This window comes from Schistocerca gregaria, chromosome 4 (genome assembly GCF_023897955.1).
Source record: "Schistocerca gregaria isolate iqSchGreg1 chromosome 4, iqSchGreg1.2, whole genome shotgun sequence".
In the NCBI taxonomy this organism is placed as follows: Eukaryota; Metazoa; Arthropoda; class Insecta; order Orthoptera; family Acrididae; genus Schistocerca; species Schistocerca gregaria.
In genome coordinates this window covers 614,102,022-614,127,294 of record NC_064923.1, presented here as the reverse complement: position 1 = coordinate 614,127,294, position 25,273 = coordinate 614,102,022, and the positions used below count along the sequence as shown (strand labels likewise).

The window sequence follows — 25,273 nt, the reverse complement described above, 5'->3', positions numbered from 1 at the left end:
AGCACTCCATGGGGTCGCCAATCAATAAATTATTTTGTTTCATCCTCTGTATCGTTGCACTGTATAATGTAATTCAACAATGTAATGCATGGAAAGATGTTTTAGTTAGTAAGTTGTTTATATGTTGCATGGATCATAATGGCGACATATCATGATCTGGAATAAATCTGGTTTACATTTGCGGTACACTTCATCAGTGAAAAACACTGCAATATACTGACCATTTACTTGATTGTTTCAAGGTGTCTCTCTTTTTAACACACAGGTAGTTATACTTAACTACGTCCACTCGGAGGGCGGCCGTTGTGGCCGAGCGGTTCTAGGCGCTTCAGTCTGAAACCGCGCGACCGCTACGGTCGCAAGTTCGAATCCTGCCTGGGGCATGGATGTGTGTGATGTCCTTAGGTTAGTTAGGTTTAAGTAGTTCTAAGTTCTAGAGGTCTGATGACCTCAGCTGTTAAGTCCTATAATGCTCAGAGCCATTTGAACCAGTTTTTGTCCAGTCTGTCTGTCTGTCTGTCTCTCTCTCTCTTTCTCTTTCTCTCTCTCATTCACACACACACACACACACACACACACACACACACACACACACACACATACACACACACACACACACACACATCACATACACACACTATATATTAAAAATTCTGCAGTATATCAATAGGGTAGAAGTTATCAAGCACAAATTATATGTGTTTGTTGAAGTTAATTGTTTTACTCCTCTCTATTAAATTTTTTACAACACTAGCTATGTACTCAAGACTGTTATGGCTCAAATCCTCATTCACTTTTGTGTCACACTAGCAAACAATAAATGGTAACAATGGTCCTGCGTGCATTACTTGACAATAGTTGCTAGGTAAAAATGAGATCTCTTCATTCTTTATCATTCTACATGCACATAATTTTGTATCAGGGTCACTTCTCTGAGATTAATTAGCTGCAGTCATGACTACAGAAGCTTGTTACTTGAGAAAGCAGTAAGCTACATTCGACATTACTGCTTACAATAAGTAAATGTGTTTAAGATTAGCTGAAACTAATTATCTTAGAAATTAACATGAGGGAAGAGTATCGACTACAAGTCATTAGATGTGTCATAACCATTGAAAGTGTGATGGAAGGCCCTAAGTTGTGCGCCTCAGGATACAGAAGTTGTTGCTTACATAGGAACAAATGAGCTTGTAGACAATAGAGGTCTTGGGCTAAGATACAATGTTCCTGCATATGTTACTTCAGATACTACCATGCCTTTGGATAGCTATAGCTACTTCTCACAATTTGCAGTTGTTAGGGTGCATTCTCTTATGCCCATATAAAACATTGCACTGACTTGTGTGCACTTCTTTGTGGCAAGTAATGGCAGTTATGTATCCACATCTAGGGTCATTCCACATCAAATCAAACAGGTCGTATCACCCATCATCTCAGATTCTCATGAAACTTTGCACATTTGCTTACGCTTATAACATAAGAAAATCTTTTTGGTCTCAGACTACAATTTTTTTATATCAAATTCTAAATGTAGTTATACTCTGATCACTTTGCTCTGCAAGAATGCCAATGCAAAAAGGTACTTATTTACATTTTTGAGCATTTTACAATATAAATATGAAAGCTTACTGAAACAACGTTTTATTAATTAATCAGTATGTGCCTAATAGCTACACCCCACAGAACACATAATAACCACAGAGTAATTATAACACAGTGAAGTAAGCAATAAAACTATCGTTATCAACTTACGTATTCCCTTAAACTGACATCGACACACAGTATGAAGTCTAAATGTATGGTCGCTCCTTCACAGTTTCTTACACATGTTTCATGTCTGGTATTGCTAAGTGGTTTTGTGACAGCATTGGCTAAAACCATTTCTCCAGAAGGCTTATTATTATGGCTAATAACACCTGATACAGCATGCCTTCTTATAAAAGGATACTTTATATCTGTATGCTTTGATCTGGAGTTCATCACTAGATTCTTGGCTAATGGAATGGCTCCTTTATTATCACAGTATATTGAAAATGAATTCATGACACTGCTTGGATCTACCTCAAGCAATAGGTGTTCTAACAATAGTAAATCTTGAACAGCTGATGCCAAGGCCATATAATCAGCTTAACAAGTAGAAAGTGCAATAGATTTTTGTTTTCTAATGGATCATGAAAATAATGATTTTTGCATTTTGATGCATGAACCAGTTACAGAGTGCCTGTCATTGATTTTATTGCCCTCATCTACATCACTGAAGGGAATTATATTTCTGTTACCATCTCCAGAATATTCTAGTTTGTAGTCCATAGTTCACTTTAAATATCTAAAGAATCTTTTTATTGACAACCAATGAATCTTTTTAAAACAACGATTATATCTGCTAAGGAGATTTACAGCAAAACACATTTCAGGTCTGGAGATTTGAGACAGATATAGAAGACTTCCTATTGCTCGTTAATATGGTACCTTGATATCATGTGATTCGACTGCTTCAGACTCCAAACCAAGTTAAAGTGATGCTGTTACTGGCTTGGCTTCACTCATTCCAGATTTCTCCGATGTAATTTCTATGCATATATACTGGCATATCTGTCCTAAATCTTTTATCTCACAAAATTTTTCCAAGAAGATCCGAAACAATTCGCTCATTTGAGAGTAATAATATATCTTCGACATATAAATCTAGGATGACAAGTTTGGTTTGATCTATGTGATAATAGGTACATGGATCAGTGTTTGATCTGTTCAGTTACAGTTTTTTTAATAATTCCTACCAGCCTGTTTGAGTCCATAAACAGCTTTCTTCAGCCTCCATACTTTTCCAGGAGTTGCAAAATTTCCGGTGGAATAACATAAACAACATTTAAGTCACCACAGAGATAAGCAGTAGAGATGTCAACATGATCGATCTCCAGGTTCTCTCGAGCTGGCATAGACAAGAGATATGTAATGGATGCATGCTTGAACAGTGGTAAAAAGGTTTCCTGATAATCAACACCTTGAAATTGAGCGCAAACCGAGCGGTTCTAGGTGCTACTATCTGGAACCGCGCGACCACTACAGTCGTAGGTTCGAATCCTGCCTCGGGCATGGGTGTGTGTGATGTCCTTAGGTTAGTTAGGTTTAAGTAGTTCTAAGTTCTTGGGGACTGATGACCTCAGAAGTTAAGTCCCATAGTGCTCAGAGCCATTTGAACCATTTGAGCGCTAACTTTTACCTCTAGGCATGCCTTAAATGTTTCTGGTGTACTGATAGTCCCAGGCATTATTTTTAATAGCCACTTAGTCTTGAGTGGTTTGTGTCCCCTGGATAGCTCTACTTCTTCAAATATGTTATTACAAACTAGAGATGTGAATTCTGTCTTCATTGTTTTTTTTTTCATTCTTCATCATTCGCTTCTTCCAAAGCTCCCTTGACATCAGTGTCTTCACTTGAAATTCCTTCTTTCAAATAGTATGTAACATGATCAGGTCGTGTTTTGGGTTTTGATTCCCTGTTTGACTTTCGAAGTGTAACATTTTGACCCTCGTCATGATTTTCAGTTCCTGTAGAATCACTGTCAAAGCCATAAAAGGGTTCACTGTCGCTGTCTGCTGATTTAACTTCTTCTTCAGTTTGTGAAGTATTGATTTCCTGAAGAACTGCTTCGTGTTCCAATCCTAAGGCATTTAGGGTCTTAGGTTCCTCTGTCTTTGAACTTAAAAAACTCACATCTTCCAGGAATTTTTCATGCCTACTGACAATTATCTGGCCAGTCTTCCTATTGATGAATCGATAGCCTTTGGTTGCCTGGCATTACAAATGTCAACTTCTGTGACTTCTTATCCCACTTCTTGCGATGTGGATTTGGAATGTGAACCTTTGTACTGCAGGCAAAAATTCTCAGATATGATAAACAGGGTTTTCCCAATGTCAGAGTTCATATTTCGCCTTATCTCCGAGTGTAGTGGACGGTGAACCATTTGATAGGTACGCAGCTGTAGACACAACTTCAGCCCAATACTTCTTTGGTAGGTTAGCATCAAACATCATAGTACAAGACTTTTCAACCAATGTTCTATTAACTCTCTTGGCGACACCATTTTGCTGTGTACTGTATCGTACTGTAAGCTGGTGGATGATACCCTCAGAAGGCAAAAATCCTTTTAGTTCATAGTTGACATACTCTTTTCCATTTTCAGACCGCAACTACTTGATGTTTCTGCCGGTCTGCTTTTCCTCCGTGGTTTTTTTAAATATCTGTTACCTCTTTTTTTCTCAAGAAACAGAAAAACTTGAATCTTGAAAAATCATCAATAAATATGAGAAAATACTGGTTTGCACCAATAGAAGCAGTCTCCATTTTCCCACACAAGTCAGAATGTTCTAAATCTAAGATGCATTTAGAATACCTTTTGCTATGTTTCAATGGAAGACATGACTGTTCTCCCATGATGCACAACACACAGGAAACCTTAATCACAATATCTTCATTTATTCCTGTCGAAACATTTTACAACACTGGCATACTTTTGCGATCCGTATGCCCTAGCCTACGATGCCATAAGAAGACACTATCTTTTATATTGTAGCACTGTTTCGTTTCACTTGTATTTTAACAACAGATCCTATTCTTAGGCAATGCTTTGGTAATTAGTTCACCTTTTACATCGTAGATGAATGCACCATTTTTGTTAAAAGTCACATTATGTCCTTTGCTTACAATTTTACTAATGCAGAGTAAATTCACAGCTGAGTTTGGGACATGAATGAGGCCACATCCTTCTGCTTCTACTGTTTTATTACCAGTATAGAAGGTCAGATCAACACTTCCAGTAGTCTCTGCTACTGAAGCATCACCTACCACGTTGGTCCCTGAGCTATTACATGGCTGGCATTATGATGCTTCTTTCAATCATTACCAATGTGAGTCGAAGTGCAGGAATCTAAATACCAAATGTCCCTTCCATGAGACTGTTTAACATCAGCAACAAGAAATAGGTTTTTTTGTTGTGTTTGTTTCCTAAATACATACCTGTCATCGGTATTTTTTGACGAGCTTCCTCCTTTTTTTGTCCTTTCCATAACGATATTTAGCAACATGATTCGGTTTATTGCACTTGTAGCATTTAGTAATACGTTTTGTAGGTATCTTCTTATTTGTATGTAGAGCAGATTCTTCATTTTCATTTGCGTCTTCAGGTTTGACATCTTGAAGCACTTTCGCTTCAATAGAATCTCCCATGATACATGTGCCACTGTTTTCAAGCACCATAATCATAGGCTGATAATGATCAGGTAATCTAGCCAGGATTAAAGTTCCTATTTCCTCTTCATGATCATTATTATACGACTGTAGTAGTCATCTACCAACTTGAATTTATCTAATTTGGTAGCTATTAATTATCTGAGCAAGCCCACTGTGTGTGTGAGTCCTGAGTTTTCAAATGCCTTTTCCAAGACTGTCCAGGCTTCTGCTGCCGTCTTTTTGTCCCTAATATGGGAATAATTCATCTTATCAATGAAAAGTATAATTCGGGAATGTGCCTTATTGTCTATCTTCCTCCAAGAATCGTCCCATTTCGTCAGATCCCAAGCAGGGTTTTCAATAACATCCCACAGTTCGTCATGAACCAAATACGGCTCCATGGCAAATTTTAACGTCGAGTAATTTTTACTCCCTGTCAGCTTTTTAATCACTGGAAGTCCTGTTCATACCGTACCACTCATTTGTAGCTTTGAGTCAGAGAAAAAGTATCGATAGCCTGCGTGCAAGAATGATCAATACATAAAATATGGATGATTTGCACACTCATAACTTCCTAACCAGCTCTGGATTTCGGCGTACAACTTCGACTTTAACATTTATAAAAGCTTACTTTCACACCTGTGCCTGGGCCCATAACATGTTGTTGAGTATTTTTTAATATAAACGTAAAAGGTTCCTGGAGTTCCGTTTTATTGATTAATCATTAGTTGCATAACAACAGCTACACACCCCAGAACACACAATAACCACTTAGTAATTATAACACAACAGTGTAAACTAAAGCTGTCGATATAATCTTACATATCTTAACATATACAAATGCCCATAACTCAGGTGTTTATAAAGCCGTTGAATTTTAATTTTTTTAATGTTATGAGAAGCACATATTACACAGACATGTAATTAAACTGCAGAAAACCATACTAAAATGTAATAGTGTTATTTTCCAATTTCCAGAAAAAGTACAGACACATTGAAAAATGCTTATATCATATTTCTCCAGCCTGGTGGGAACTCATAATTAGCCTTAAATAATTCCCAAGACAGTACACACTCTAATAAAATTAAATTATTAATGGGTTTTCTACAAATGAACACACAAATAAATCTGAAATCACAATATTTTACGTTGTGATGAAACAAAAATAATTCTACATAAGGTCATCTACATCTGACACCCACTGCTTCAGAGATTTTCCTGAAACTTTTTCTGCTTGTTACTTTCTGCGTGGCAATAGTCAGTGCAAAGTTTCTCCACATACTTCATGTAGTATGAAGGGAAATAATGAAAATTTTTTACAAAAGTAAATTCTGCAACTGAAGTTTGTCATTTAGATTGCATTTCTTCAGACAGAAATCGTAATAATAATAATAATAATAATAATAATAACAGAAAGTATTTTATTTTCAACACATCACTGTCATATTTCCCCAGATGTCACAGAAGGGTTGTATCTTTATTGGGAAACAATTTATAACTGTTCTTGCCTTATGGGAATACTGAAAATGAACTGAAGCAGTTGTGGGTCAAATAATGATGTATTAGGTATGTAAAACACTTTCTCACAGCTGATACAAGATTTATTTTTATCGAAATTAATATTATTTGGAAAAAAAGAAGAAAGAAGAAGCACCCTGAGTTTTGATAGATACTGGATGTTCGTTTAACACATATCACATCATTGTTCTGAAGTTCATTCAAATCAGATTATGTAAACTGGTAATCTATAGTGAGACTGCGTCATGAAAGTATAGAGGCAAAAGTTATAAATTTGATTGAAACATTTTCATTAAGTGGGTTAATTTTATTTAGAGTGTCAAATAAGCATCATTAAACAACAATTATTCTAGCCACACTAATGTTAATTTAAAATGTACATGTCCAGAAGTGGAGATATCTGAAACTGTCAATGAAACTTCTTAAAAGTATTTATGTTGATTTAGGTACACCAACTCCACACAAATTGTTTTCCATGGTCACAGTACAAGAGTATTCCTTCTCAGGCCCAAAGAGTGATACTGCTGGTCCAGGCAGGAGGAGATAAAGTAGTTCAACGTCTTCTGCTCCATCACAGACATCTCTGACGAAGACAAAGTACCACCAGTCATCATATACAGCTGCTACAAAAGAATTTTGATGACGACGACTGCATATCAATTGTGGACCATTTCCACTGAATGAAAAAAAATCGAGGAAGGCTTTTCAGAAGAAGTAACTCTTTTAATCTCTGAAGAATCACAAGAAAGTGGTTTGTAATGGTGAAAATTCCTGGTGCCAAGTATTCTGCATGTTGCTGAAAATTTCTTCTCGGGGTTCTTGCGTAGGAAATCTACACTGACTTTCTCTAAAAAGTGAAAAACACATTTGTCAATATTAGTTTTACAGAAATTGTAAACACCAGTTGTAGTTGTTATTTTTGCATCATCCACTAATTGAAGACTAGGTCTTTTCAATATACGTTTTATAGTTCCTCCCAAACCATCACACAAAGATTTACCATGGCTAGTAGCAAAATTGGAATCCTCAGCATTAATAGAAAATTCGTTTTTGTGCTCATATAAATTTTTTAACCTTTTTCTGTCCTTATATTGAGCAGTACATCCATCAGTGGAATAATCTACTTTCTTCCCTTGTGGAAAATGCTCTGCCAAACAACTAATAGATTTCTTCCTGGACAGCATTTACAAATCCTACATAATGTTCCACAGTGTCACTTGCAAAGTGGTGGTTAACTATTACCAATTCACTTTCTTCATTTACCACATAAGCACTCACAGGGTACATTGTACAGTCGCTTCATATCCAGTGGTAACTTTGAATTTCATTCTGAATTACAAAACTTTAGTTTTCAGCAAAGTCCATTAAGAGAATTGCTTTTCCAGGGTTAGATTCTCTTATAATATTTTCAATAATTTTGACTGACACTTAGATATAAATGAGTGTGGTTTAAGTGCCTGTAATTTTGTTAGCAACAAGTCTGTGTATTCACCAACAGTTGCAGACCGCTTAACCAGTTCCACCCAGCGATCTGTGTTCAGCCATTGCCTGAACTCAATTTCATCATCTTTTGTAAAATCATTCCTGTTTTAATAATTCTAACAGTTTGTTGTCACTGGGACAGTTACCACAGTGATTAAGAATGCAAACATAATTTTCCGAGTCACACACAATAAATTTCATAAGTTCTTTGTACGTTTCTTCAATGTGTTCTGCATCCAAAACCAGTTTTACATTTTGGTGGATATCACACACACACACACACACACACACACACACACACACACACACTCACACACTCACACACACACATACTCTCTCTCTCTCTCTCTCTCTCTCTCTCTCTCTCTCTCTCTCTCACACACACACACACACACACACACACACACACACACACACACACACACACTGAATGAGTGCCTGCCGCATCAACTAAAATACATCACTTTGGTCTTAGTGAACAAAATTTTGAAGGCCATTGTTAATGTTTGGATACTCCCTTTAAAAACAAGTGTACAGTTCTCCTAAGTATCAAAGGATAAGTCTTTTTTGCATATACACATTCTTCTGAATGCTAACTTTGTCTTTTGCTCCTGGTAACATTCGAGTATATTCATCATTTTGTAAGAAATCAGTGACAATCTTTACCACTTCATCACCAATAGCATTCCCCCTTTTTGGTTTAGGAACTGATAAAATACCAATTTCTATTTTCAGTTTCCTTGCTTGCCAAACCACATACTCACTAACACTGAATTCTGACGTATTGCCCCCTTTGACCAAGAGCCCCCAGGGGATCATTTGCTGGGTATGGGCTTGACAACCCCGGGATTCCTGAGCTTGGGACTGGTAAGTGCCGCCAGTCCCCTGTCTCCATTAGCTCTGGGCATGCTTCAGTGACCACCATGCGGTGAGGCGATGGAACGTTGTGTGTCACAGGGAATGTGGATCTTGGCTTGCCTGCCCAGATAGTGAGGATGGAATAAACCTCTATAAAAAAACCATCAATCTCAAGGTGTGCTGCTCACTGATGAGATATGTCTGTTGAGGTAGAACAGCTGTTAGCGAGCAACCTCTGGGGAACCTGCCACACCTCACTTGTATAAGGCTTACTCAAGCATGCAGGGCTCTGTCTGAGTGGACTTTTATTTCCCTACCTGTTCGTGGGACTGAGATGGAACCCTGGAAATCTTCTTCTTCTCCTCCCAGTGGGAAGGATGTACCACCTGGGAGTTCTCAGACCCATTCATCAAAAAGAATGAGGGAGGCTAGTCCTCCTGATAATAAACTTGTTGTCAGTAATGGGGCTCAAGGAATCATGAATCACAATGTCTTTGTAGTGATCAAGAGGAAGGAGGAGACGTGTGTCCCCTTCTATATCCATAAAAGCTTAGAAGGGCTCGCTGACACCCTAAAGACTATTAAGCAGTTGCACAATGGTTCCGTGATTGTTGAGACCAACTGGGCAAAGTAGGTGGAATTTTTTAAGAAGTCACAGAAATTAGGTGAGTACGACGACATTGTTGAGTTGTATAGCTCCCTTTAACTACAGCAAAGGTGTGGTAACCTGCTATGATATCATGGATATAGACATTGCTGAACTCAAACAAGAATGGGCACCACACGGGATCATATATGTCGAACAAAGGACACCCAAGAACAATGAAGAGGCTATGTTGACTGCTACTTTTATTGTGACCTTCAGTTCTCCAACGCTACCTGAACACACCATGGCAGATTTCCTCCAACTAAGGATCCGACCCTATGTACCTAACCCTATGCGATGCTTCAAATGGCAGCTTTTTGACCATACAACTCTGAGTTGCAGAGGTGAAGCGACTTGTGCAAAGTGTGGAAAGGCAGCCCATGAAACTGGGACAGACTGTGCATCTCCAGCAATTTGTATTAACTGCCCTGGAAGCCGCCCAGTCCGGAGCCGAGCCAAGCAAGAAATCAAAGAGACCAAGCGGATCCCGTACACAGAAGCCAAAAAGGACTATCAGGCATTGAAACCCCCTGTCTTTGCCACCTCTTATGCTTTGTCAGCGCAGAACCCTGTTACTAAGGTCGACGCCTCGACGCAGACGACGTCCAGTGTTCCATTATCCACCTGCAGCACCTGTACTTGCACCTATATGTGCCAAAGTAAAGTGAAAGACATAGCAATTCAAATAGCTATGATGGAAGAGACCAGTACTGCTTCCACAGTGCACAGCACGAAGGCATCCCAAAAGCAGAGTATCATTCAACGCCAAGTTTCTTTGAAGAAAAGTGGCTCTCACTGCCCCCTTTTCTTCCTCCTCCTTGCTGGGAAAGGGAGCAGGGAAAGGATCCCAACATTCGGGTCGAAAGCTGACCCAGATGCCATCAAACGTCATTCTGGCATGTCTGACTGATGATGGGGACATCATGGATTTTAATGCCTCATCACCAGACTCAGTCAGCCCCAAAACCCTGCCTCACTCTACAAGCACCTCACCACCGCGGCACAAAGACAGGTGTAAATCAAGACCACATTGACGAAATGACTCCCTTACTGCAATGGAATATAAATGGATACAGGACTCATCTGGCGGAACTGAGACTCCTTGTACAGGAGAGTTTAAAGAGACTGACATACCTGTAATTGGAGTTTATCACTTTTATAGAAACAACAACCTTTCTGGTGACAGGGCAAAAGGTGGGGACGCAGTGTTCCGAAAGGACACTTTTCACTCCTCACCTATTCCCTTAAAAACAACACTACAAGCGGTTGCCGTTCGGATAGTGGCCCATGCCGACACCACAGTGTGATCTGTGTACTTACCACCCCATGAGCCTCTTGATAGTGGGGTCCTCACCGAACTTCTTAATGAACTTCCCCGACTCTTTCACAGTGCACTGTGGGGTTCTAACACCCCATGACCCAAGGTTGAGGTACTTGAGGATATGCTGCAAACAACAGATCTTACACTGCTTAACATGGGTCAAGATTCGTCTACAACTATAGACCTCTCCCTCTGCTGGCCTGCTCTTGGGGACATTGCTCAGTGGGCAGCGGACGATGACCTTCATGGTAGTGACCATTTCCCAATCTGGATCCATCTGCCTGATGGAGCAGATCCTGAAAGAAAGCCACAGAGATGGTTATTCAAGAAGGCTAACTGTATGCTTCACAGACAGTTAGCTGTTTTCAGGCAATGTGACGGCGTCGATCACATTACAGCTGAGATACACCATGCCGCCGATGCATCCATCCCAAAGTCTGTGGAAGTGCCTAGGAGGCGCCCTGAACCTTGGTGGGACGATGAGTGTCGTTTTGCAGTCAGGCACAGGAGGGCAGCTGTATGCAGATGCAATCAATGCCCTACAGATGCGAATCTTGCAAACTTTCGAATGACGCAGGCAAAGGCGAGGAGAATAATTCTGGAGAGTAAGAAGAAGTCTTGGCAAGAGTTCTTGAGCTCCATCAATAAGTCCACATCCCAATGTAAAGTATGGGAAGCCATCAGGACGATCTCAAGGTGCAACTCTCGACCGCCAATAGCAGCTGTACGAATACAGGGTCCTACTTAACATCGATGAGGGATACAGCTCAGACAATGGCAGAATCTTATTAATCCATTACAGATGATACGAGCTAGAATCCCACCTTCCATCGATATCAGGAGGTCAAGGAGAAGGCTGATCTTGATTTCCGTTCCACCAACACGGAGGAATACAACCAGCCTTTCTCCCTGTGGGAGCTGGATTCTGCATTGTCAGTTGCTTGTGATACAACCCCTGGAAACGACCTGATAACCTACACCATGTTGCAACAGTTGGACTGTCGGTCAAAGGAAGTCCTCCTTCCGCTCTCAATAAAATTTGGATAATTGGCGATTTTCCTAACTCATGGAGGGGATCTATTTTAATCCCAATTTTGAATCCAAGAAGGTATCGGACAGACACTGGTAGGTATGATAGTATTAGCCTGACAAACTGCATAGAAATGACACTGTATTATTTGGTCAATCGGTGCCTAGTGTGGGTTCTTGAAACCAGGTGCCTACTCAGTCACTCCCAATGTGGAGTCAGGAGGTATCACTCCACTCTCGATAACCTGACCCTGCCCGAAGCTGCAATTCAAGAAGCTCTCCTTCGTAAGCAACACCTCATCAGTGATTTCTTTGATTTGGAAAAGGTCTATGACACTACCTGGAGGTATAATATTTTATCGCAGCTGTATGGGTGGGGATTCCGCAGACGTCTACCAACCTTCATACAGTCCTTTCTCTCGGATAGATATTTTAGATACAGGGTTGGGAATGCTCTGTCTGGCCAGAAGAACGGTGTCCCTCAAGGGAATGTTTTAAGTGTCACGGCTTTCGCAATTGCTATCAATAGTATCACAACCACAGTGCGTCGTCCAGTACTATGTCCCTTGTTTGTGGACGACTTCTCACTCTTCTGTGCATCCTCCAGCCTCACCACAGCTACTCGGCCATTGCAATCGACGATCAGGGGGTTGGTGGAATGTTCTTGCACCACAGGTTTCAGATTCTCATTAGAGAAAACAGTCTGTGATGATTTTAATAGTTCATCCTGTCTGTTTAATTTGCCCATTTTACAAATGGGGGACGCCGTTCTCACTTTTAAGGAAAAGGTGAAGTATCTGGGTCTTACATTTGATGACAAGTTAACGTGGTTGACACACCTTAAAAAACTGAAATTGAGATATCTACAGGGGTTAAACATCCTTAAATGTGTCAGTCATAGGTCTTGTGGAGCCGACAGAGCGCGTCTGCTCCAGCTTTATATGGCGTTTGTGCTTTCACAGCTTGAATACGGATGTCAGATTTATGGGTCAGCAAGACCTTCATATCTTAAAATGCTGGATGCAGTTCACCACGAGGGCATTAGGCTGTCGACAGGGGCCTATCGCATGAGCTCCGTTGTTGGTTTGTGTGCAGAGGCTGCTGAGCCTCCCCTGTCTATTCGACGCCTTCTTCTCGTGATACGGCAAGCATATGGGGCATTAGCTGTTCCTACATCGCCAGCATCCAGTTACGTTATTTAGCCGCCACTGGAACGGCTGTTCGACCATCAACTATACGCAACACAGCCATTTAGGATCCGTGCAAGGGAGAGCCTTGAGTTATTACAGGTGGGGGGCGTGAAGGTCCTAAAACAAGGGTGGAGTAGGGCCTCCCCGTGGCTACTACCAAGGCCCAGATTGCTTTCAGAACAGACTGCTTACAAAAAGAATTGCACCCCAGACTATGTTTTTAAAATTAAATTTAATGAAATTTTACGCAGTCACCCAGATTTTATTACGTTTACCCGGATAGTTCTAAGCAGGGAGTTGCTTTCGGTTGTTCTGTCGTGTTCCCCGACATTGTCCTCAGGATAGGGCTCCCAGAACAGTTTTCAGTTTATTATGCGGAACTTTTTGCTATCCTGAGGGCAATGGAGCAGATGAGAAGGGGTCGTGACAAAAAACTTATCGTCTGCTCTCATTCTCAAAGTGCCCTTCTCGCTGTTGAACAGATGTACCCAGCAACAGGTGCAGGACGCACTCCTTCTGTTGCACAGGCAAAACAAGGAAATCATGTTTTGCTGGGTTCTAGGGCACATAGGCATCTAGGGAAACGCACTCACTGATGTTGCTGTTAAGGAGCTTGCTCCTTTCCTCACGTTGCCCGCTGTTCAGTCCCTCTGCTGGCTATCATTTCAATTGTGACCAGGAAAGCCGTTATGTTGGTGGCAGTCCCAGTGGCTGGAAGTGAGGAACAATAAACAACGTTCCATTCAAACTTCAGTGCGACCATGGATTACATCCTTCCTCCCGCAACGGTGTGAAGAAGTAGCCCTTGCTCGGCTTAGAGTGGGACATTGTCCATTGACACATGGCTTCCTCTTAACGTCGGGAGGAGCCCCCAGTATGTCAGAGATGCGGGACACAGCTGTCAGTACGACATATTTTAACCGAGTGTGTTCTATATGACGACCTGAGGGTTGAACTGGATCTCCCACAGGATCTTCCTTCTATTTTAACTGATAACGAGGCAACTGTTGTTCATGTCTTAAATTTTGCGCGGTGTCCAGAATTCTTCCCAAAATACTTGGTGTGCAATCTTGATGTATCACAGAGCGGCTGGGTCACGTATTATTCCTAAGTCGTCATCCAGCCAAGCTTATTTGCCCCTTTTTTAACAGCGTCTTTACAGGTATTTTCTCCATTATTTTATTTTGTTATCCCACTGTGTCTCGCTGGAGTTTTATTACGGGCCTTTCTGAACCTCATCTTCTTGGTGTTGCTTTACGTTTCCTGTGGTGGGATCAATCATAGTTTTCCAGATTATTGATGTCCTTCCATAGATCATGAAAATCTTCTTTGGTATAACATTAATGCAAGTGCGCTGATTACCTAGCTGTTTAGTGCCCTCCAACATAAATCATCATCGTCATCACTTTGACCAAGAAGGTGGAGCTAAAGTTAAAATCTGAGTTTTTTAAGGTATTCTTACTCCAGCCATTATTTCCCCTTTTTTATGGGCTTTTCTGAACCTAACCTTCTTTGTGTTGCTTTACATTTCCTGTGGTGAAGGAAATGCAAGTCTTCCGGTCCAGATGGTATACCAATCAGGTTCCTCTCAGAGTATGCAAACACAATAGCGCCTTTCTTAGCAATCATATACAACTGCTCACTTGACGAAAGGTCTGTCCGTAAAGACTGGAAGGTCACGCCAATATTCAAGAAGGGAAATAGGAGTAACCCATTCAATTACAGACCCATATCACTGACTTCGGTTTCCATTAGGATTTTGGAATATATACTGTACTTGAACAGTATGAATCACCTTGAAGAAAATGACTTATTGATACATAACCAATACGGATTCAGAAAATTCGTTCTTGTGCAATGCAACTAGCTCTTTATTCACATGAAGTAATGAGTAGGGCCCAGATTTTAATTATGTAAAAAACAGTGAAATATGCAAGCATTTATGACCTAAAACTTACATAAATATGACCTTAAAAATAAAATATGACTTAATAGACATTTATTTAAAGCATTCTTGTTTGTTTATTTAATTTTTTATTCACTATAAAGTAATACAAATCTCACTTCTCAAAATATTGTAAGTATAGTTCTTTCTTTCTGTAGGGTTTGTGGCTAATTTGCTGTTTTTTGAATGTCTGTACACAAAGTACAGTAAAAAGATCATCTATCGAAACAGTAAAACAATGTATTTATTTCTACATAGTATTTAAAGCATTTTAGATTATTTAATACCATATATCAATCTTCAGTATCTGCAAAGTTGCACTGGATCACAAGGTGCATTTTCAGGTTTTCCATTGTGAAAGATGTGAGCTGAGGATAGTTTTGTACCTGGAAAAGTTCCTCTCCACTTCACAAGACGTTACTGGAGCGTATTTGAAGGCAGCCAGGTCACTGGAGTTCAGCTTTGTTTCAGTATCTTCAAATGTTGTGGCATTCCCTGAAAGACTGTCACTAATTCTGCACGGTGTAGAATATCCAGGATTCCGTTGGAGAATGCTTTGCAATTTGGTTTTCACTTTGTCAGCCACATGACCACGAGCTTGACCCAACTCACTTTGCACATGTTGCACAATACTCAGAGCCTCACATAGCTGAGTGCCAACAGCTTCAAGTTGTTTGATGGCTTTTGATATCACTGAAAAATTGTATGCCAGGTTTCGAGACAATGTATGTGTAAAAATGTCTTTCACAATTTTGATAGCACTTGATTAATCGCTATCAAGCTCACAGAAGATTGTCTTTATTTGGATGTAATTGGTACAGTGTTACTCAGCAGCATTAAGCCAAGAACCTCATCGTGTGAGAACAGGTTTAGGTGGGAGGGGCGTTGAAGGTGCTTGTTCCTTGCATTTCTGCACCCGCAGTGGAGCCTTCACATAGATTTTCTTGCCACAGGAAATTAAGTTGTCCACGTCAGGGTTATTTGATCGCACCTCTTCAGCGACTTTGTGCAGCGCATGTGCAAGGCAAGTGATGTACACCATACTGGGGTAGAGAATCTGAAGCCCTTTGGCTTCTTTAGCCATGTATGAAGCACCATCTGTTACAAACATCAAAAAGTTGTCTCTTTTCACACCATCCAGCCACAGTAGCTTCAGAGAGTTGTCAAACAAAATAGCAATCGTCGAACTGTTTACTCTATTGAGAACTTCACACATTGGTAGGAACATATCTCCAGGGCCATCAACTTTTAGAACAGCAGCAACAACATTTGCAATATATAGCCCACTAATATCCGTAGTTTCACCTATCCACAGCCAGATCTTTTGCTCAACAATAGTAATTCGTATTATGTTGAACACATCATTGTAGTATACGGATAAATAGCTCTTTCTCAGTGTAGATTCATCTGGAACTGGATGTCTTGTGTACTTCTCCAAGAGCCATCTGAAGCGTGGATTCTTCAGCTTTTCCAGTGGGATGTTGCAGGACACCATCATCTCACACAAATCCTTGCAGAATGATTGCACGGCTGAAGATTGACCTGTCTGTTCAAATAACAGTGTTTGCTTTTCTGCGCTAACTTTAACTTCACACAGTTTACAAAATAATATTTTCCCAACATCAGTACTAAAGAATTTCTCTCCAAATTCTCGAACATATCCTCGCAGCTTCACGCTGTCGGAGCACTTTGCTTTAGGCATGTTGAACAAGGCAAAGGCTGTGTTCCAACTGCTTACTGGGAACACCTGTGCGACTGTGATGATCATTACGGCAGAAGCCGACTTTGTTCTCTCTGAGAACGTATTGTCGACTCTGCGCAACAATGTTTTATGTTCGAGAAACGACTGTTGTGGTACACCAATTTTCTGCTACAGTCCTGAGAAATAAAGCTGTGTACTAATTATCTGTTTATCTTTCATAATAGCACGTTAAATGTTGTCTCGTGAGCAACATATTCATTTTCTTATTCGGGTATTCCTTAAGGTACGAGAAAAAAGATATATGCATTTTTGGCAAACGTTGACGGAAATATGACCTACTATATTAAAAGTAAGCCGCAATATGACCTATTACTAAAATTTGTTGAAATATGACTTTATATGCACAATCACAATCCATTTTTCGACACTAAAATGCCAAGGTATGTTTATAAATTGTTCTAAAATTCACCCTATGGGTTCAGAAAAAAATATGACTTGCCATTAAAATCCAGGCCCAAGTAATGAGTGCTGTCGACAAGGGATCTCAGATCGAGTGCATATTCCTAGATTTCCAGAAGGCTTTTGATACCGTTCCTCACAAGCGACTATTAATCAAAATGCGTGCACATAGAGTATCGTCTCAGTTGTGTGACTGGATTCGTGATTTCCTCTCAGAGAGGCCACAGTTCATAGAGGTAGATGGTAAATCATCGAGTAGAACAGAAGTGATATCTGCCGTTCCCCAAGGTAGTGTCATAGGCAGTCTGCTTTACCTGATTTACATAAATGATCTAGGTGAAAACCTGAGCAGCTCCCTTAGATTGTTTGCAGATGACGCTGTAATTTACCGTCTAGTAAAATCATCAGACGATCGTTTCTAATTACAAAATGATCTAGAAAGAATTTCTGTATGGTGCGAAAAGTGGCAATTGTCACTAAACAAAGAAAATTGCGAGGTCATCCACATGGGTACTAAAAGAAATCCGATAAATTTTGGGTATACGATAAATCGCACAAATCAAAGGGCTGTCAATTCCTAGGAATTACGATTACTAGCAACTTAAATTGGAAAGACCACATAGACAATATTGTGAGGAGGCGAAACAAATATTGCGCTTTTTTTGGCAGAACACTTAGAAGATGCTACAAACCCACTAAAGGGACGGCCTACGTAACACTTGTCCGACCTCTGCTGGAACATTTCTGCATGGTGTGGGATCCTTACCATGTAGGATAGACGGAGGACATCGAAAAAGTGCAAAGAAATGCACCTTGTTTCCTGTTATCGAGTAATAAAGGTGAGAGTGTCACTGATATGATACGCGAGTTGGGGTGGCAGTCACTGAAAAAAGGCGGTTTTCTTTGCGGCGAGATCTATTTACGCAATTTCGATCACTAACTTTCTCTTCCGAATGCGAAAATATCTTGTTGATACCCACCTACATAGGGAGAAATGATCATCATAATAAAATAAGAGAAATCAGATCTCGCACGGAAAGATTTAGGTGTTCCTTTTTCCCATTCGCCATTCGAGAGTAGAATGGTAGAGAAGTAGCATGAAAATGGTTCGATGTAGTGATGGGGAGCTCGTGAATGAGTCGTTCAAATGAACGCTTCACTCCAGTGAAGTGTGAACTAACCACTCAATTTCAATGAACCGGTACTTCAGACTCTTCACAGATAGCACACTCCACACGTTCTTCAAGTTCACTCACTCTCTTCTCTCCATCTCCCACCACATCGGCGCTACGTCACTCATCCTCCCTTCTCTTCAGTCCTCCCTCTACTGCCTGTGGGGAACGATAGGTTTACAAGGGGTTGGGGGGTGAGGGGCGAGGGGGAAGCAGCGTCAGTTGCTTCCTGCAGTGCTGACATCATTGCCCGTGACTATTTGTGCAGTTTAACTTCGCGTCTACGGGTAGCCTACCGTTGGCAGCGCTTGCCGACAAATGAATATATAGACTTTGTGGCAGTGGTAAACATACTCATTCTATTTTTTATGAAATTTTAAAAGGAACATAAAATTGGACTGCATTTTTCAGTCCATGAATACAACAAATACTGTTTCATTTGGCAGATAAAGACTTTTTTTGGGCGCTTCATGAGAAAATGTTGAGCAAGATTAAATGTAAAACCTTCTTTATATGTGACAGGCTTCTCTATTTATCTTTCCTTTGTCCCCTTCGACCATGCTCTATTTAACTCAGACGCTGTAAGAGCGTAAAACGTTGCGTGCACGTTACTGCATAGTTCGACCATCTGTTGGTAAAATTATGAAGTATTACGAAGCTTTATTGTACGAGCGAGGCGAAGTGAGCGTAGCCGCGGCTGAGCGGCGAACTGGACAACTTCGCCAGGTTTCCGTACTTCATTAATGAACTACTTCATTTGAACGCTTCACGGCAAAGAATGAAGTAGTTCACGGGAATGAACGAGTATGACCCATCTCTAGTTCAATGAACACTCTGCCAGGCACTTAAGTGTCAATTGCAGAGTAACCATGTAGATGCAGATAATATCATGGCATCAAAATCGTTGATTTTCCTAACAATTTCATCATCATATTTTTCTTCTCTGTGGTCCGAATCTTCAATACTGCTATCTAATGCCCAGCACACTTTTTATAGCTTCTTTTTGCCATATGAAGCCTTGCTGTGATTTGGAGTGGAGTGAACTTTTAAGGGAGAGCATCCCAAATTATTTAAAGTTTTATTTGCATCTTCAGTACTCTGACTTTTTAGTACTGATTCGTGAAATGTCACGTATGGGTCACCTGCCTCACTTTCATTTCTATCACTGATGTCAATTTTTTGTTCACAAAACTTACGACATGTTGTGCACAGTTTTTGGCCTGGTATTACAAACATTCTTTTAGCACTTAAAGTTTTAGACTAAGACAAGCAAACTGACCTCGTAGATTTCTTAACTGTTTGTGTTTTTTTAAAGGGTCACACCAATTCTTTGATGACTTTCGAAAACTTTAACGTAATAGTGTCTGCGATGTACACATACAGTAGCACGTCCTTGATCTTGTGGAAAGCTTATATTGGATCGCAACAATATCAAACCTGGTTGGTCTTCACTCAGCTCTTCTACTTTTTGTAGAATTGTCAGATGACACGGTGTTTTTAGTAATTTTCCAACAGTGCATGAATTCACATTTTATATTGCAATTAATTGAGTACTAGTTCACTTAAAGCATACTTTGTACATGTGAAATGACAGGGCTGCAGCACAAACGGATATGACCTGACTCACAGAAAGACAAACAGCAACTGAAGCCAAATACACTAACTGCAGCATGCCTGTTATTATCAATAATGAATTTCAGCAATTGTTGAATTGTTTTCATGCCTATAAGGGATTCAAACAGACTACTACTATCTAAGAACACTTTTTTATCACTGTGAGCAGGTGACTGGGTGAACACATAAATTATGTATATTACAGTCTTTAAAAAATTACTGAATAAGTCAAATAAAAGGAAATAAATTTTCACATTTAAAGTTACCTTGCCTGCCTAGAATAAGTTAAACTTAAATATGCTAATCTGATACCCTTGCATCTGAGGCAGTGAGACAATGAGCGGATGAACTGTCTTAAAAATGACCTTTCCCATCACAGCAAAAAGTACTTTGATTTCAGATGTGTTTGTCAGTTAGCCGAAGACCCATTAAAATTTCCATTTTGTTAGAAAGCTTACCAGCTAGGGGATTATTTAAGACCAAAATCAGTTCCCAGCATGCTGGAGAAATGTGATATAAGCATTTTTCCACATCCTCACATTTCCCCAGTTTCTTGTCAGTGAATCAACATCTGACACCTAAGACTAAACTAGGGGACTGATGATCTCAGATGTTAAGTCCCATAGTGCTCACAGCCATTTTTATGACTGAACTTATATGGTAATCCCATCTCATGTACAACAGATTGTTACTCAGGCATTTGTATGAACTGACTGATACAAATTGTGACTCACTCATATTGTAATTACAGGAGATTACATTTTTGCGTTTTGTAATATACACAACCCCCCCCCCCCCCATGAGCCATGCACCTGGCTGTTGGTGGGGAGGCTTGTGTGCCTCGGTGATAGAGATAGCTGTATATAGCTGTACCGTAGGTACAACCACAGTGGAGGATTATCTATTGAGAGGCAGACAAATGTGTGGTTACTGAAGATGAGCAGCAGCCTTTTCAGTAGTTAAAGGGGCAACAGTCTGGATGATTGACTGATCTGACCTTATAACATTAATCAAAATGTCATTGCTGTGCTGGTAATGTGAACAGCTGAAAGCAAGCGGAAACTACATCCTTAATATTTCCCGAGTGCATGCAGCTTTACTGTATGGTTAATGATGATGGCGTGCTCTTGGGTCAAATATTCTGGATGTAAAAGAGTCCCATAGTCCCCCATTCGGATCTGCAGTCAGGGACTACTCAGGAGGATGCCGTTATCAGCTGAATCGCTTTCCGGCCAAATGTTCTTTTAACCTAGGGAACAGGTGATAGTCACTGGACGCCAACTCATGACATAGTGTGGGTGAGTGATTATGTTCCACTGAAACTGTTGCAGGTGAGCAAAGGTTTGCTGAGCGATGTGTGGGCGAGCGTTGTCATGGAGAATGTGTATGCCCTTGCTCAACATTCCTCTTCTGCAGTTCTGAATTGCCCATTTGAGTTTTTTCAGAGTCTCACAGTACCTGTCAGCGTTAATTGTGGTCACAGCGATTCAGCTCCGACGTCAAGGTGAAAGAAGAGGTTCATAACTCTATAAACAGCATGGCGGCGAGCTGGTATGACATGGGGATACAAAAAGTGCCACTGCATCGACAGAAATGGTTATTATGTCGAAAAATAGCAAAATGTTCAATCTTTAAACTGATGTAAACATGTAAACCATTGTAGAAATAAACAGGTCTGTGTAATTATAAAAAAATAGGAGACCTTACTTTTGGGATTACCCATGTACATTAGCCCAAAGCAGTAATTCTAAAAGTTTCTGTGAAGACACTCTTCAGTAGCATAGAAGGATTTGCCCAACAGAAAGTTCATTAATTCAGTCTTAAAATTCACTGCTTATCTATGTGACACTGAACGTGCTCTGGTACGTTCTTGTAGACAGATGCACCCATGTATCTGTAAAATTTATTTTTGGTCCTGGAGTTATATTTACACTTTTCACTACTTTTGTGAAGAGAGAACTTTGGTAATGACGAAGGACATTAATCAGTATACATATTATGAAGTAGTTTTCAGAATACACAATTTTTGCAGGAGTCTTGGTAGGATGTTCTTGAATTAGTACCAGATATAGTTCTTAGAACAAACTGTTGCACTGCAGAAAGATATGCTGGGGAAATGTAAAATTTTTGAAGTCAGTCGCTGGCCATCCTTTCAACCACACATGATGGAGTAACAACATACAAATCATGTGCAGGAACAACTTTCAGCATATGACCACTGACAAAGGAAACAAGCTGAAAATTTGGAACGAAAGTTTGGGAACCTGCAGCACAGTGAAGTTGCTGATGGGTCCAGAAAACCAGGCCACATTCGATCATCTTCGCCAAAGAATAACGCCATTGCACGCAACAGACAGCTACAAATACTCAGGCTTCCAAGTCCTTCCTCTATTCAATTGGAGTGACGCAGTTCCAAGGCAGGACCTGTGATACACTGACTACCATTCGCCAGATGACCAGTGACGACTACTTTCGAAATAGCATCCAGCCAGGCCTGCATTGCCCATTGTGGGCTGCTGTCCTCTCCTCCAATGATGTAAAGACTTGGAGTCTCCTACCAAGTGCTCATTGGAGGACAGACTGTGTATGTTCCAGGGAGGTGTGCCAGCTACTACTGCCCCCCGACTTCCATCTGTGAATAGACAGCAGTGTCCATGGCCTCGATCTGGTGGAGAGCTCATGATGCAACTCTGCACAACCGGAGCTGAGCTGGACAGAGTTGCTGGGAGCTTTCTGGGGCCCTACAATCGATGCCACGAGTTTGCTCTAGTAAACTGGGTCTTTGCAACATAGGTTATCACTGCCGAACAGGCAATGCTTCTCACCAGTTGGACCAGGTATCTTGTACGGCGCTGCTCCTGTTGTGCTGGTGGCCCTGATCTCTCCACTGCTCTCGAGACTGATGTGGTGGATGCTGCACTGCTTTCCAATTCTGTGTTGCACTTTTGCTGCCATCGTGACACCCATGTAAAAGATGATTTAAATGTAAAACCAAATAATAAATGTGTAAATCTCTAATGCTATCTCATTAGTGCAGAGCACAGCTGAGGAAGTAAGAGACATACTACCTCAGTCACTAGCACAAAGGAAAACGAGATAGTTAGATGCAGGAGGAAAGTTGCTGAAAATAGTGTGTGGTATGGCAGATAACGAAGGTCTGCAAAACTTAAATAACATTGTGGGGGAAATACACAGAATATCATACAAAACTGAAAACCTCAGTGGGATGGCATAAAGTTCTCAAACATGGAACAGGATGTGTTAAATAACAACAAAACGGTTTGTGAGCTAACTACAGAATGAGTGCACTACACATGAAAAACATTGCAGACAATGAACGACAACCTAGAGGGAGTACAGAATAGCTTGACTTTACTAGACAGAAGAACGACAACGGCTAGGCTGTTGCAAGCATTTGCAGACAGCCTCAACGACACAAGAATAGAAGTAGCTATGCAGCAAGAAACGGTTTACCACGCCATACACAGGCAAGTGTACATTGTTACCTCCACAATAATTCTTAGCAGGATTACACCAGGCAAAAAAGAAATTTCCAGAATAGCTACAACATATAGTGGAATTTACTGAAAAGAACTGGTCGCTATTGTATCATATAGCAACAGTCAAAGTTAGTATTGATAGAGAAAAAGTATATGTATCAGTTCACCTTCCAATAGAGGGCATGAATGCAGAATGTCAATGTTTCATAGATGACCTACATCCAATAAACTGAGGAACTATGGGCAAGTGAGTACAAGTACGAATACAGGAAGTGTCGATAATATCAGAGCAAAGGAAAGCTTACGTTTTCATGAGAATGTCTGACAGAATGCGTTACAATTTGTCCCGCCATAATGCTCCAGGCTAATTCACAGGCAGGTGAAACACAGATGATCTTAGGGAAAACAGAACTGACAGAATGCCAAAGGAGAGTGCTGGCCACAGAATCTCATATCCAGAGAGGTGGAGCACACAGTATTTGTGTGGTTTTCTCACCAGAAATCTCAGTTATGAACTGTTACAAGAACAGAAAACACAAAGGCATGACAATGAAGAATAACAGAACAGTGATACTTTGATAGATGGTGCAAAGTTATTGTAGAAGGGAGTATAAGGGTGGTGGGGGTGATCATTTTCAGTAAACATATTCAGTTTAAGAAACTTGCACTTATAGAGCAATATAGTGAAGAGAAAATATTAAAAGTGAGCAGTAGTGCGATTCAAATAAAAGGGTATACGATCAGTGTTGTAAAACGCACAGTAATCATTGGGGAAACGCTCCCACTGGAGCACAGAAAAGATGAATATTTTTCACTTTAACAGACTCTGACAGAAAAGTGAGGAACTGACTGCACCAACAGTCAATTTACCTTCCACACCAAAAATTTTGGTATACGGACATATTCACATTCCTTTAACACACAATATTCTAAATCATTTTACCCAATCTCTCTCTGTTGTTAAACCTTTGTAATCAGCATCTCCCTTTCACTACCATTGTCTATATATGTCTCTCCCCCACTGTGTCCTTGTCTTGCCATTTATTTAAAATTAACTACTGCCACTACCTCCTCTCTCAATTACACTACCTCCTTTTGTATTTCTTTTCCACTGCCATTGCCTCCATCATATCTTGGCAGCTCTTAAATCTGGGGATCCAAATTATTTTTTGCTCTATAACCAAGCGTTTAAAATTTCGGTCCAAAATGCGCTCTCCCCTATACCTACGTGTTAAAGTTCGCCAGTGTTGTAGAGTGGGGGGGGGGGGGTGTTTCCTCCCCCCCCCAAAGTCTATATAACATCTACACTCACCTATATCTGTCGTTTCCACTTTCTTCTCTCTCTATTTGGCTCTCGCTGCTATTATATCTTCATCTTTCACTGCCACTGTATCTCTCACATTATCACTGTTCCCTTTCTCTTTCTCTCCCACTGGCAAAATCTCCTCTTTCTCGCTTCCCACACCCGGGTTCGTCGGTTCGATTCCCGGCGGGGTCAGGGATTTTCTCTCCCTCGTGATGAATGAGTGTTGTGTGATCTCCTTAGGTTAGTTAGGTTTCAGTAGTTCTGAGTTCTAGGGGACTGTTGGCCTGAGATGTTAAGTCC

The 25,273-nt window shown here is 40.5% G+C and overlaps 1 protein-coding gene across 1 annotated transcript in view; it reads left to right on the top strand.

Annotated features, from left to right (window-relative positions):
* Nucleotides 1–25,273, top strand: part of LOC126365941 (cytoplasmic aconitate hydratase-like) — a 357,848-nt gene that overhangs the window by 901 nt on the left and 331,674 nt on the right. The window lies entirely within an intron of this gene.